The 16,327-nt window shown below is 38.4% G+C and overlaps 1 protein-coding gene across 1 annotated transcript in view; it reads right to left on the minus strand.

The window, feature by feature from the left end:
- Positions 1-16,327, minus strand: part of TENM1 (teneurin transmembrane protein 1) — an 818,347-nt gene that overhangs the window by 743,751 nt on the left and 58,269 nt on the right. The gene's annotated exons all lie outside the window — the stretch shown is intronic.

Consider the following 16,327-nt stretch of genomic DNA (forward strand, 5'->3'; position numbering starts at 1 on the left):
AACAAATAAAGGAGTTATTATTTAGTTATTCGAAAGCATTAAACAAGGGCAACTAACATTGATAGTGCCAGGACTTGTCTCTATTATTAACTATGCTGCTACTTCTGAAAGATCTCAAAGAACCCTGGTTTTCTTCTATCCCATGTGATCTAAGACTGCTGTGTGTATGTCAGCTTTCAATACAGACAGACCTAAGGCACAAAGACATAAAATCCAAAACAGTTCTCAAGTCTTCTTTTGGTACTTTAATTCAATATATTTTAGCAAAAGGGGCCAAGCGTAATGCAGGAATTTGGAGATCTAAATTCTGAGTTCCTAACAAGTCCTTATCATTATGAATGCTGAAAGCTTTTCAGAGGCAAGGGCAATGCTGTCATATCTGTTGCAAGGGATAAGATCTTCTCTTTGAACCTGTGCCACTTAATTCCATTGATTGTTAACTTTTTTCAAATTCTAGTTTAGATGAGCATTATTCTCAGATGACATTCTCAGAAATGCAAGGTTAGACGTATCTGATAAATTAATTCCCTTTGGATGTTACAAATACCTCTCTTCGCAGGCCTCAGCTCTATTAATTACTAGTGTTTTGCTTTACGATCTGACATTTAAGCTAGAACTGTGTTAGCTTTACTATGAGATCCATGAGCTGCTGTAGAGTTCACTGAATGTGCAGGGTTCATATAGAGAGAAAAACACAGTAGTCATTCCAAAGACAATCCTGTGCAAGAAAAAGATCACTGGGACAGAAAAGGAAACAGAGTACCAGAATTGCTATTTAAACCTATTCATAAACCATAAAATTAAGATATTGATGAAAGCCTGAAACATAGCTAATAATTCACAGCTACTGTCCTCCTTCAATAGTGTTGTGCAATACTATTGTGTCTGAACAATTTTTATGTAAGGACGCAGCCTATCATTCATACAAAAGTGAAAAACAGAAGGTAAACACAGAAAAGACACTTTTTAATTAAACAAAGGGAAAACATTAATCCCTTAGGAGAGAGCAGTTGCTGTTTGGCTGAGGAGTGAGAATGCAGCAATAGAAAGTCCAGAGAGATCTACTTGCTGGTCGGAATGATAGTGCTGCCTACAGATCTCACAGGGAAAAGTTCAGCTTTGTTCTTAAACTGGGCTTTGGCCAGAGCTGGGACTGCCGGGCTGGGGTGCAGGAACACGCTGTGCGGGCTGTGGGAACGGGAAAGGGAAAAGGGCTCATTTAAACTGTGTTTCAATAGGCAACTTACACAAGCGTTTTAAATACGTTATGCAAAGATTTCTTTCCCCTTTAAGAAAAAGAGCTTTTTAAAATTATTTTGTTGCTTACTTTCCCAACAGAGATGGGTTTTATACCAACTTTCATTTCTTCAACATCAGCTATTGCTAGTCGGTAGTACGAGATAAATCCTGCCTTCAGCCCTAGGGCACATTCAGGCACTCTGACTAAAAATTCCTTTCTAATTATTTAGCCTGAGACCACCGTTTCCCCGGCAGTTGTTTTGTTTCCCCCGTCATTTCCCGGCTCCCGAACACTCCCGCAGGCCCCTCCGCGGCCGCTCCCCTCAGGCCCGGCCCGGCCCCTCCGCCTGCTCGGGGCTGCGGGGCTGCGGCTCTGCCCTGGCTCCAGCCCAGCGGGCCCCTGGCCACTGTTGTCCCCGACCCGCGGCTGTTTGTCCCCTCGGGTGTTTGTCCCCCTCCTCCTAGGCTGAGGAGCTCAGAGCCGCTTTCCCTCAGAAGATGCACAGAATCAGCTCCCGCATAGCGATGCTCCTGAGGAAAGGGGGACTCCAGCTAGTAGTTTCAAAATCCATAATGGAAGATACTTTAGAAAGGGAAAGGGGTAAATGAATAATAATAATAATAAAGAAAAAAAAAAAAAAAAAAAGACGATGAGGCAAAGGCCATGGAGCGTGGGTGGCTTGGCCCTGGGCAGGAGCTGCCATCTCAGTGAGCTCCACCTCAGGATGGCCACACACTCATTTCTCAGCTATTCTGTTTTAGTCTTATTTCTGCCTAGTAAGAGCTGTTCAGGAGGTTTGGGGGGGGGGGGGGGGGAGGGGGAGAGAAATACAAATTTAAAAAATCCCAGATGTTGAAAGAATTATTTGGGGAAATTAATGTTTTGAAGTGAATGGGGTTCTGCAGGCCTGGCAGCCTGTGGAACTACTCCTGCTTCCAGCAGGTGCATGTAACTCTGCTCTCCTGTGAGCAAATATCCCACCTGCTCCAGTGAGAAAGTACTGGAGGAGTCAGTATTGACTCTGCATTAAATTAAAATGTAATCTTTTCACAAAATAGAGAGAACACAGAATTTTTAAGTAAACTGGGGAGAGAATAATTTCTGCTCTGAGTTAAGACACCTCTAATTTGATTTTTCTTTCTAATGGTTGTGGAAATGTATATGTGCCTACCTCATTTCTGCTACAGAAAAAGCTGCCTTTAGCTCATCTAGACAGAGCTTTTCTAGCTGGTATGGGGAAATGCAAATTACATACATGCAGGTAGATATGGTGACAACTAGTACTTTTAACACTTTATAGCCCTTCAGACTCCTTTTTGAGCCAGATCTCTTTCAGTCCTGTCCTCACCATGTCCTGAGCCTGCAGAGAACATTGAACTTTCTCCCTCCATTCAGAGCCACAAAGCTGAGGATGCTCAGTGTCACAGAACTGTGTCTAAATCCACTCATGGCTGGTATTGGTGAATTATTCTCTACAATGCGATATAAAAGGGTCTTATTGCTGAGCTGTGGTTAGGGGGATGTTATTAAACCTCTCACTGTGAGTCAGTCTCCAAGCTTCTAAGGGCAGGACAGGAAGTCAGAACAACAAACATAAAAATAATTTTGACAACTACGCTGCTTTCCTGCTAAAGCAGCTGGGATGAAAATTACTTTCATTGGTCTTTAGGGAAACACTTTTTTGTTATATTACCATTATATTTTGTTATATTTCCATAAACCCTGGAAACCGCAGAAGCAGATGAATCCCTTTGTCAAGAAGACATACTCAAGGTTCCAGGGACAAAACTGATCTTGGCCTCATGGGTTAATGGCATTAATAATTGCCATTTTGATAGGTCTAAATATAAAAAGCCTGCTTAAACAAAAGAGTCAACCCTTCAAAAATGACTATCCATGATAAATTTTCAAGAGCAATGAAAATTGTCACTCTGCCAACTTGATAAATTGTAGCCCCAACTGGCAGAGCCATTTGCCTTGCAGTAAGCACAAAATGACATATCTTTGCTGAATACAAACTATATGCTTGCACCTTTCACAGCTGGTTTAGCTTGTAAACGCAGCAAAAAAAAAAAAAAGAGCTGAAGGTTATGCACAAAAAAAATGGTTTCATATCTAACTGCTTCTCCCAGTTTTTAAAGACATTTCTTTCATATTGGTAAGTAATCTCGAAAGAAACCCTCCAGCAGTCTGTGGGATCATGCTCTAAAAATGCGTGTACAACCACACTGTGGTGGTCTCTTCACCACTACTTGAAATGATTCAACAGTGCAAGTACAATCATTTCAGGGAGAGAAAAATCATGTTTAGTAACAACTCAGTATTTACCAGAACACACACACACCCCTTATACGGGTAGAAGATATGAACCCTTGTAGAAGATATGAACCTGTGTATCATGATACAAATAAATACAGCACCTACTCTAATTCCACTGTTTAGCTGCTGATCTGTTTCCCTGATGACACATCTGATCTTCCAAGTTGCAGAGCATCTTTTGCATGCTCTTAGAAAAAAAGAAATTGTTTTATTACAGATATGTTAAATTCTTCAATAGATGGAATCCCTTCTTGAAAAAAAATAAAAACCCACACTTGCCTGAAGCCACTTTTGCATAATATGTACATTATGCAGACACAGTGAAGTTGATATCTATGGTTTTATGTTGCTATAAATGGATGCTTTGTGCCTTCAAAAGGAGATTTCCACGTACTTGACATAAGCAGTCACTCCCAGTCCTAGCAAAACTTGATATTAAAAATGCATGAATGTAAAGATGTGATACACATGAGCTATTTTAGGATGAGCTTGAGGATTCTCAGTTCTCCTGTGCCACAGCAGACTCACAACGTCTGAGTAGCACACAGCTTGATGAGCAAGAATTGTACAAAGCTCTTCCAACTTCCTGATAATAATCTGCAGATATTGCAATGGAAGAGAGAGGCTTATTTTAAAGTCTTCTTACTTAGTCGGTCCTGTCCAGTTCAGAGGGTTTTTTTTTTTTCTCTTTAAAAAGCTACCTCCAACCAGCTTATTTTATGTTCTACTAAAACACAGCTTCAAAGATCAGAAGGCTTCTGGTGTATTTTGACGTGTTCACTTCAAAGAAAGCTCTTGAAGCTCCACCTCGAGGCTCTGGCTGACTCAGTACCTCCATCGTACTGCTGTGGGCAAATATGCAGACAAATCTTGAAAGCAAAGGGTACAACTGAGTTCACATATTAAACTGCAAATTTACCAACCGCTGGTATCCTTTAATTCCATAATTTCTCACTCCTCAATCTGCATCTTTGCTTAAGTTCATGCACAGTTCATACTATTTGGATCTTCCTTTTTTACCCCTCTCTGTACTCTTCGTCACCCCATTAAAAAAAAAACAACTACAAACCAGCAAGTAATAAAAAAATGAACAAAACAATGCCCCAAAACCTGCAGAAAAATCTCATCAAGAGCAGAGATGAAGCATGGGGGGAAAAAACCTCAGTAAAATCAGTTAATATCTTTGAAAATGGTAAGAAGCTACAAGTCAGTCAGGTAGCTTTGCAATTTATATTTCCTAGGAAATCTCTATGATAGGCTGACTATTTGCTGTGCTTGTTAATATAAAGCTACAGACATGCAGTTTGTCTCACTACAATGATTTGTATGGGATGAATTTTGCCAAAACTTACTTATTGTTTTACTTTGCTAATGTAATGTCTTTTTTCCTTGTCTTGCAGACAGAGAAATTAAGTAGTTTGTATGATACAGCCCAGAAAATCTGCATCACACTATCAAGAGCTGCTGGGCTCTTGGATCTTCTTGCTATCCTGCATTTGACAAGTAGATAGTGCTTAGTGAAACTCGGTATTTAAGGAATTTAGTGTATGTGTGTGCATTGTATACAAAAATACACACTATGAAAGACAAAAAAGGAAACAAGTAATACTGGGTTGCCACTTCCATTCTGGGGAGTGCAGTGGACCTGAGTTTGTGGAGGTTGACCCCACAGCTGAGTTCCTGCTGGGAGGATGAGGACCAGAGCTGAACTCACCTCTGGAGCTGGTGGAGTGACACTGCCCTTCCTACACACCTCTTTTAGCTGGCTCTAACTACGCAAACAGTGTGCAGATACAAAGGGCTTTACTGGGCGACTTTATTGAGGCAGCCACCCAATTATATCACTCTCACAGGTCAGCATATTCCTCAGTATTCCAGACTGTTACTCTGCTGACGAACTTCAACTCATGATAACAAAAAGTACTGTAGTTCAGGAGGACATGACTAATTATCACCTATCAGAGAATGTATCATAATCAATGCTTTTGATCTACTCAAATAGAAGATCAATTAAATATTAAGCATAAGAAAACAGATTGTGGGGGAAAATTAATTCTATCTGAAAAAGAATATATCTTTTAACATGCATACAAAATATGGTATATAGGAAATGATGACGCTGTAGTTAGTGGTCAAGGTGAAAATATGATAGAGCTGATAGAAGAAGATGGGCATTTGCTGTGTGGAGAAAGCATACACAGGATGGGAAGAATGTCAGGAGATATGTGACAATATCCTATAAATAGTAGCTCAACCTTTAGTACAGTAAAATGATCATTGTTTTCCAGAAGGACAGTTAATGGTTATAGTGAATCCATTACTTGGGTAACATTCATAAAAAGCTGTAGATAATTTTATTTATTTGCCTAAGAAAAAAAAGGGCACAAGTGGGTAAAAAAAAAAAATTACTTTCTAAGAAAAGATAAGACATTTCTAAGCCGCACATTCAAGAGTTTGACGTAGCCCTCCAAAGGAGAGGTGTGCGAGGGAAAGACACCCAATTTTAGAAGGAAAGATATATGATGCTGCTGTCCAAAATAATAGCAGACTATGACTTGACCCAGAAAATCCTTTCACTTCTTACATTTATAGTGCTGCCAATAAAAGCAGGAAGAACATGCAGTCAACAGAGAAAGAAAAATGGGGAAGGTGTCTAGATTCTTGACTGAACTGAAAGCATATTGTATGAGGGGAGAAAAAAAAATGTGAAAAAAAAAAATAAAAGAAAAAAGAATGAAAGAAAAAAAAAATCCTTCCTCTTTACTGTGCTACCAGGGTAAAGATAAGGAGCTTTCTTTTTCCATTCTATGAAATGAATTTTATTTCATCTGGCCTAAGGCTTTTCTCTCCCCGCCCCCTAAATATTATAACAGGAGTTTTTAATCTAAAGAAGTCAGATAACTGCAGGGTTATCATAAAGAAAATGTCGTCATAAGTTGAGGTCATTTTCCTGAGGAGAGAAAAGCCAAACAAACCTGAGCAATGCGTTTGGTTATGCTTATTTTTTTTAACTAACTGAAATATTTGTTGGCTGGGAAGCAGCCCTGACTGGAGTGCTGAATGCTCTTCAGCTGCAATAACAGACTGATTGATGAACATGTTCAGACAACACGCTCCACACTGTGTGCAAGTGACTCCATGTGCAGTGTGACTTCCTAAGCAGGACACGAGAGTTGGGAAGATGCTTCCAAAGGTTAAATATAAGAAAGTGGTTGGTTTGTTTTCCCCAGAGCAGATAACAGGACCCCAACCAGTAGAAGACTTTTGAAATCTCCTAGAAATATAATGGTAATTCTATTTCAGCTGCAAAGAACCCAAAGCTAATGAAGGTAGGTTTTTTGTCCAGTCATGCCCTGATTAAATACCTTCCATGAAGTACACAAGTATTTTACTATAATAGATTGACCAAATTGTTATATCTACCAAAATTTTTTCTTTTCACATTTTCAGAGCTTATCTTCCTTGTATTATTTGAACCAACAGATGAGTTCCTTTAAATCATAGCTTTCTCAACTAGAGTATGAAACTTGGAAATGAGAATAGGACTGTTCTACAAAGAAAAAGATATTTCTGTGTAATATCTTAGCAGAAGTCAGGGAAATTGCTATTTTTGTGGTATCAGGATTAAAAGTATATGAAAGCATCTAGAAACAATAAATTCCAGAAAAACAAACACACAACAAAACCATTATTTGAACTATTACAACATCCTTCTGTAGTAGCTGGCATTTCCCTTTATGTGTCTTACACAGACAAGCTTAGTCAAGGCTTTTCTTTTATAATTCAAGATGGAATCCTCTAGACAGCAGTGTGTATATAAAGAAAATAGTTAAAATAAGTTATAAAATCAAAGCGTCCATTATCATTGTTTAACCAGTATTAATGGCCCCCCTTCTTTTCTCATGTACCGTTCCTCTGATTTCACCATTATATGTAAACAGAAGCAGAGGGGATTTCATGTTTTCTTCCCGGCCACAAGTACTAAAATTTCTAATAATAAAGAGATGAAAATACATATTTGTGAGACCTCTGTAATCATACACCTCTAGCAATACCCACATCTTCTGATCAGTTCAGCAATTGCAGTCGTTAATTTCTATAATTCAAATGTTTCAGTCAAAATTCTTTACAGTATCAAGTCAAACATCTTGTTTGGTTCTGTATATACAGCTATGCTGTTAATTTAGGCAGTAAGGTTAGTAAAACAGCAGTCTTCTATAACCTCAAAATTGTACGCTTGCTTATGTTCCCAGTGTTATTTTGTTTAATGCCAGTGCTAGTCTAGCATTCCCGCCGTTACTGGGGCTGTCTACCTTTAATCTTTATAAAATATTGTTGCAACATTTCTTTCATGTTTCTGGCCTTCAGTATTTGCTACCTTACTAAAAGCTGCTACTTTCTATACCGAATATTTCATATCAAGGAGAAAACCAATTTAAGTTCTTGGTAGAGCACTCACTCTGGTCGTGATGTTCTTTTCTATTTTGATTGCCTTTAAAGAAGAATAAACTACAGAACAGGATGTTCACATGGTGAAAAACTTTGTGAAACAGCAAAAAAAAAAATTCCTGTTAAAATCATGTTAAAAACTATTTTTTTTTTTCAGATATCTGCAGCAGATTGAATCATTAAGATTTATTTTGTGCTACTTTTGACATATTTGTGAAATATTTTTTTATGAACACAAACTTCTGTAATTGAAAATACTGTATCTATTAGAAGTGTCTCTATGTCAATAACTTAGACCTTACAGAGAACTGAAAATTGCAGTGCTGAAGAAGGCAGGAGGTTTTGTATTTGAAATCTCAAACCACTGTTGGCTGTGTTATCTAATATTTAATCAGAGGTAGTAGGAACTCAGACTATGCAAGTCATTCTTTTCAGTGGACAACAGAGAAGCACAGAAACAATACATTATTGCAGATAATAGTCTTTCATTAATGACCATAGCTCACTGCAGATGATCAGGATATGTCATTTAGAGTTCATAGCTGAGCATGGGGAGTTAAAGGAACTGACAGTCAAAAACTTCTGAAGTTTAGGGTGGAAATTCAATGCCTCATTTTGTAGCCTAAGCACTGGCAGGTCTTCCAGTGACTCAAATGAATAAAGGATGTTCTACATTAGATGCACAGTATTAATTTCAGTATGAATTTACTCTTAGACCTGTTATCTTTTTTGACTAATTATAATTTGAAAAAGCATCCAATCAACCCTTCACCCCCCACCCCCAAAAAACCTCACTAGCTTATGTTTTCAGTTTAAAGTTCTACATTCTACCTACAGTAATGATAACCATAGTAATATCTATGATAAAAAATAAATTAAAAAAAACCTACAACACAAAGGAAAAAAAAAGAAACACCAGAAGTGAACCAAAGTCTTGGAAAATAATAAAAACTTCTCCCCATCAGTTGGGGAGAATCTCTTGTTCAGCATCTGACTTCGCTTTAAAATGCTGTCATTTAAAAATGTGAACTATAGTATTTATGAAAATATAAAAACATTTCCTTCCCGACATCTTTTTTTTCCCTATTAAGAGGATTAGCACACCTTTTTATTGAAAGAATGCTTGCAAATGTTGAATTGCTGGCAAAGAATTATCTCTTCTGCTATTTAAAAATGGCCCTGAAGATTTAGTTTGGGGTATAAAAAACACTTAAAGAAGCAAATGAACTCTACAAAAACAGATGACAAAAAAGAAGAGCCTTGGCAGCTGCTAGGCTAAACACTTCTGCTGTAGTTACAAAAGTAGCAGGATAATCAACTTACATGATCACTTAATATTTTGCTTTATCCTGCTGCTCCTATTCCTCCTGCCACATCTTGGGGCTGTATCAACAGGAGGACACAGCCTCATAATTTAGCACTTTTTAACATGGGGGAAAAAAAATAAAATAGGATGGGTTTGACCACATAAACAGCCCCGAATATTTGCCTGTTTCATTTCATTTTGAAGCTGAGCATATGGTGAAAATGATGTGTGACAGCCAGCTTTTCATGCAGCATGTTTTCTGCAGCAATGTATGGAAGCTCGCTGGCAGGGGAACAAGCTGTACCACGAGCTTCCTTCCCCACAGTGACACCCATGGGTCTGAATGAAGTGATGGCAGCAGCAAAGGGGCTTGTGCAGGTTTGTGCCGTGCTGGGCTGCAGCCACCACAGCTCGAGAGGCAGAGCCTTTGCTGAGGCCAAATCCTCATCTGAGTCAGATTAATTTGGCCTAGTAAATGTTACAGCATGATCATGAAGAGTCAAAATAGCTTGGATAGAAAAATGCAAGGATGCAATTTTATTTACATTCTGGAGAAACTCATTAAAAGTTGATGAGTGATGCCTTTTAAACAGCCTCATTTGACCTTTCCCTGCTTTGTCCTCTCATCACAGAGGGCAAAAACTGATGAGTTCAACTCAATCCCATGCTTATGGTGCAGGCTTTGATCTTGTGCACTTAGTGCCTGTTCTTCAACCATGAAGAATACAGGTATCAACTGCTACATATAAAACACTGTAGTTTCTCTTCAACTCAGTAGTCTATATCTTTTTAAAGCACATAAATAAGGAAATGGGGCAGTGGATTGACTGCCACTGTCACCATGAATTACGTTTTTATTTACACCAGAACACAGACACATTGACTAAAGGAGCAATTAATGCTGGTGCTCAGGTGAGTAAACTGGCACAAGGACTGCAGCTTCACAGTTCAGGGTAAGGAGGCTCTCAGATCTGGGAAAACGAGAACTTAGTAGTACAAAAAATATGCAAAAATATAAACTCAGACCTATTTCAGGTAAGGAACTATTTCTGTCAATTTGCTCCTGGCTTCCTGGTTCAGAAAATAAAGTGTTCCTCCTCCTTTTTGGGCAGAATGGGCATCTTTGAAGTTCAGTATGAGATCACTCCTTTTCTGTAATAAGACAATGAAGTAGCATTGCTAGCATGCTACTGTGTCTCTCAGAAATAAGTGTATACTCTACTGCAGGATGCAGCTCATGTAGGATCTAATTTATTTACAAATAAATAAAACACAGGAGAAATACGAAGGAGTAAAAGAATTAAAAAAAACAACACCATAGGCAAAGAAATCTTATTACACTGGGTTCTGTGATCTCGGGCAGCCCGATAAGCTGTTAGTGGCTTGTTGGGGGTGCTTTCAGGTCTCCCTTCTGAAGGCCACTTGCACACTGTCACCAATTAGTATTGCATTGTGGAGCTCAACAAGCTGCTAAGTGTCTTTTGAGCTACCATTCTGTAACCTTTCCAAACCTGACCTTTTCATTATCATTTCTCACCACTCTGTATGTGTATGAGAGAAAAACAGCCTTTTTAATGTCATGCTTATTTCCACTGGCTTTTAAAGTTCTTGTCAAAACATTCTGATTTATTGTACATTAAGTGAGAAAGAAAGATCTGATCTTTCAAATACTTTCAACACAAAGCAAAACATTTCATTCTCTTTTTCAGGAAGAGTATAACTCTGCATCATGGTCATGAGCACACAGTGCATAAACATTACTGCTAATAGCGGCGTAGGAGGGCCTCATATTTCAGATCTAGAAGCAAATGTTGGTTCCTCTCTGAGTGAATTGCAACGAGGCCCCTTCTCAAGCAGAGCTGGCTGCAAATGCCCTATGCCTTCATGGGGAGTTGTTTGTCACAATAGTTGTTCATATTCTAAGGCACCACTGCTGATAGGCCTTATAAAGCTTTTACAGAGTGCATTTGGTTTCTGAAAATTCATCAAAAATACTCTTGTAAAAATTCCTCTGGAGGTGTGGGACAAGTGTTGGGAAAACTACACACTGACCAAAACTTTATATCCATTTCTGTTTCTCAGTTCTAAAGAAAAAGTGCCTATGACAAAGTTCCTAAGACTGAATCAAAAATAGCAATTCCCTCTGCTTCTGTATAAAGATGTGTTGAACGGATCTGCATGAACTGAGCCTAGTTGTTGGTTTCTGGCAGTTTTAGACTGCCAGATTATTTGAATTTGTCCATTTCTATTGCTGCAATATTTCTATTGACTGTAATAATGAAAGACAGAAATGCAGAAATATGAGCATTTCAGTGTTCATCCATAACTGTCAAAAATACTGCAATCGTACCTCTAGAATCTTAATAATTTCTCAAAGACAGGGCATTGCACCCCCAGACATGCACACACAAAAACGTAACGTCTGTTTTCTCTTTTGCAATACGTGGAAAAAACTTCTATGATGCATTCAACTTTAAGATTTTGAAAGAGGGTCTGTACTACCAAATCATGTACAAAGAAGCACATAAACACTCACAGTAAGTGCTAGTTTTCACCCATACAACAGTTGTAGGCAACTAGTAGTGATCTTTTTAACCCATACTTTAGATATGATTTAGGTGACTTTTTGTTTTGTGTGCTGAATATTTATATATCTGGTGTCATATCTGTCCCACATATGGTGCAATAAAAAGTACTGAAATAAAGCGCTCCCTCACAAAACCAAGAGCTGAAGTCTTACATTTCAACTCAGGATATTCTGTGATTCTAACAATTACCCAGTAGTGCTGTAAATTGAAGAAAATATAAAAATTACAATTCCCCCTAAAACATCTTGATCTCATCACACACAAATCACTACCCTGACCAAGACCTGGGTACATATGTCAGTTTGACACATTACATTTCAGTGACAAACATAACTCCAACAAGACTTGGGAGAATGAGCAGATGAGGGATATTATATGGAAAGATTCTGTGGTTACTTAGATAATCCTCATGATATTAATTTCTTTGTGGGTATAACATTTTTAAATACAAAATTATTCTCATGACACAAGAGCCTTTTGCTACAAATAATTTTTAATACCTTTTGCCTTCTTAAAAAAGGTTCAGAAGGCAATTAAAAATTGAGTTTCCAGCTTTCCTATCTTGGTGAAGTCACCATCCTTTCATTACAGTGAGTTTCTAGAGGTCACTTACTTCCAAAAATGGGAGTGAGCATCTCCTACCTCACCTTGGGGTCTTTCCCTCTTTTAGGTTCATATTCTGCATATTTGCTCATGGGCTAGAGCCCACCCTAATGGTGCTATATATACTCTGATGACAAACCTGTCAAGTCTTCTGAAAGGGTTTCCCATCATGAAGCCAACATGTTGCTGATCTGATTTTCCCTTTTCTCTCTTCTGACCCCTCTGTCCTCCCTGCCCTGTTGTCTCAGACCACCTTATTCCTTCCTCGCAGACATCTATAGAGCACTTTACCTCCTGAGCATTTGGCTCAAGTGCACTCACTCTCTCTCACATCTTTGATTTCTAGAACTAATGTCAACTGCCCTAGTTTCCTTTTTTTTTATAACCTCTGCTGAAATTGCCTTATTTTTTATCTTTTTATATCCTTCATCACTTGCCTTTGGCCAGTGGTGAAGACCATGCTCCTACAACAGGTCACACTGCTTGTCTAAATATCTGCCTTTAGGTCCTAGCCATAGGTCAAGAAATTTCTAGTTAGCCATGAAATCTGGGGATTTTTTCCCACCCTCCTCCCTCAAATTCTCAAAACTCTTCTGTAGTGCTGGCTCCCAGCTGTGTCTAGTCCTTGAATCTTGCTTTACAGATTCCACAAGTTTCAGGCAACACTTAACAGATAAACAAATACTGTCAAGCACCTACTTGAGAGTACTGTTGGTTCTTCACCTCCTCCACACAGTTCTGTTTTCATTATTTCCTTTACTATTAAGAGCACCTCCAGTCCTGCACCAAAATTGTCTTTTCAGAGAAAAAAATAAGTTGGCTCCCATCAGCCCTCTCTTGCCTTCTCACTGCAACCCAAGAATAACCAACCACACATCCAAGAACAAGTTGACTCTGCTACTAAGTATGAACAACAGTCTAAAAAATTTCTCTCTCCAGAACAAAGTTAAATGTCAGTGGATGAGCCTAAATAAAATATAAGTAGGTTGAAAAGCTGTGATTTGTTCTGTGCTTCCATAGGTTTTAGCTCAGAAAAGTCTCCTAGAAGTTTCCTAGAAACTTACACTGTTCTTATTAGCAGCATCTGTTTTATGCTGACTTCCACACTATCTTAATGGAAACTACATTATTAAAGCAAAACTTGTTAAATATGATGAAAAGCTATTCCCCAGCATTAAACAATTCCTCTTTTGTTGTGTAGCCGTGTAGGATACTTTGCCATTTAAAACCTGTTCATTTATGCCTCAGGACAAATAAATATTAGATAATTTATTTCTAAAAAAGAGTATTACTGCTCTCCTAGTTGTAACATATATATGCTGGGTTAAAAAAAAAATTTGGGGGGCCTACTGTGAAAACTACAAATAGCTCTAGGGCATATTGCATATTTCAAGAGATTTTATTGTATAGATGTACTGTAGAAAAATTGATTTCTGAGTTCGTGGGAGGTAAACTATGGACAATATAATCAGGATCAACCCAAGTAGAGAGTCTGGGCTAAGACCATGAGCTGTTCACCGAGATCCAAGTGATAAATGTACTTTTTGTGAAGGTGAAAATTACTTTCTTGCAGTTTTTCCCTGTTACAAGGCAGTATGAGAAATTCCGGGTTCGATACTTGTAAGTCAGCCACACTCAGCATCTAAGAAAACCTTATAATTTCAGTGTTCTGGGAATTAATGAATGAAATATTATGATACATTACAAGAAATTTGGGAAAAATACAACTATTCAAATACAGGCACAATTTAAAGTATTACTAAACTAGAGGTGGATAACCAGATTTTGGTGACAGAGGAACTCAATACAAGAGGTGAACCTGTTTTTCTTCTGATATAATTGAAATCACTTAGTGTCAATACCAAGAATGTAGTTTTGTGTAATCCCAAATGCAATGAGGTTTCTTTTTACTCTAAAGATGTTTATCTTTAGGAAGTTCTCAGTTTTGTCCTGGTTTCAGCTAAGACCTTACAGCCCCCCTGGGAAAAAAAAAAAATCTAAGCTAGTTTTTCTTGCAGTGAGTCATAAAATAAAACTAAGATGGAAGAATTATTAGTTTCCACCCTGCTCTACTTGCTGCCTATGTAGAATTGTTCCCTATGGCACACTATGTAGTGTTTCATCCAGACTTATTTTAAGTGTTCAGCTCAATTTCAGCCATGAAACGGCAGCTAACGAATAATCTCCTTTGGTTTATTTTTATCACATTCTCAAGTATGCATTAAAATTAGCATAATTGATGGTGTAATTAAAGATGTCAGCACAGCCCTGAATACAGAGTTTGCTAGTTTACTTGTACTCTTAGGATTTTTTCCTGAAAGCTTTCTGCCAACATCACACTGGATTATTTTAAAGAGATTTTTAATTCTTGAATTATTGCCCAGGAGATCACACAATGTTTTAAAATCATACAGTCATATGAAAAGTTTCATCCTATGAAAACCAGGTAAGGACACAATTCCACCTGCTCCCATTCCATCTCTCCATTTCTGATATAAAATTGATTCTGTCAGGAAGGTAGAGCCTCCCTGTGCTTCTTTTGTAAAAATTGATCAGCACTAACAGAATGGGAGCACAAGCACCTCAACAGGCGCAGCAATTTCCCATTGCCAACACAAGTGTCAAAGTTTAAGCATCTACTGTTAAGAAAACATTTCTCTTAAAGCTGTGAAGGGGAAAGCCACAGGCTCACTACAGCTCTGAACAGTGGCAGCCTTCCACTTCCTTTTCACATATGCCCTGGGTCATAAAGATTCCAGGGACCAGCACTGAAATTCAACTTGAGCTGTTAAAATGACCAGGGGAATGAAGGAAGGAAGAACATGCAATATCACTGAGGGCTTTTTCTTTCATTTATGTTCTGATGAGCCCAGAGTGACAATTACCCTGCTTCAAAGATGACACTAGTTGTAATAATCTTCCTCACAGCTTACTGTTTATTATATTAGCAATATAATTAAGGATAGTGCTCATTTTGAGGTCAAGTTGTGGATCATGCAGAACTTTCAGTTGAACCTAATCTCATGCATGGGGTGTTCTCAGCTCTCATGCATTCAGTAGGAAATGTTCTTGTGCTGTGCCACTGTACCAGCCAAAACAGATACTTGCTGCCCTCAAAGCAAGGTGACACATTCATGGAGCAAATTGCTAACTCATATACAAACATTATGAAGAGGTAGCATGTCTTTACACCTGACAATTAGTGTCTTTTTTTTTTTTCCTGCTAAGGCACTTTTTCCTATTGTACCCTTCCCATTGTACCAGAAACTCCCCACAGCTCTTAGTCCTAGCTCCACCGATCTGCCGGAATTCACAAGGCTCAAGGAAAAAGGTGGAATCTGAAAAAAAAATGGTTTAGAGGAATACTGCCACAAATGTATTTTCTTGCAGATATCCTGCTGCATCTTATGCAGTTCCACAATGAACGGTCTGTTCCCAGCTTATGAAGAAGCCAGCCAAACTTCTCACAGTTGTTTGTAAGCTCAGTTAGAGAAGTTTTCCCTTTTCCTCAAATTAAGTAGAAAGCAAATAGTAAAAATATCAGAATAAAATATAAACAATCTCTTTTCCCTAAAGAGCCAACTAAAGCAAAGGTAGAGCTGGGAATCCCTGAGAGCACGAAGCATGTGTCCCCAGCTTGAGGAGCCACTGGTTATGGAAGTGAGCTCAGAGCTGTCCCTCATTTGGCTCACAGCAGAGCTGTAGGATCTCATGTGCTTGAAGAGAACCACACTGGGACTTTAATCAAGGGCAATGCACAAGAATGATGCAGTGGCAAAGAAGAGATCTTGATATCCATACAGACATGTATGAGAGTTATAA

Source organism: Passer domesticus, chromosome 7, assembly GCF_036417665.1.
Source record: "Passer domesticus isolate bPasDom1 chromosome 7, bPasDom1.hap1, whole genome shotgun sequence".
Taxonomy (NCBI): Eukaryota; Metazoa; Chordata; class Aves; order Passeriformes; family Passeridae; genus Passer; species Passer domesticus.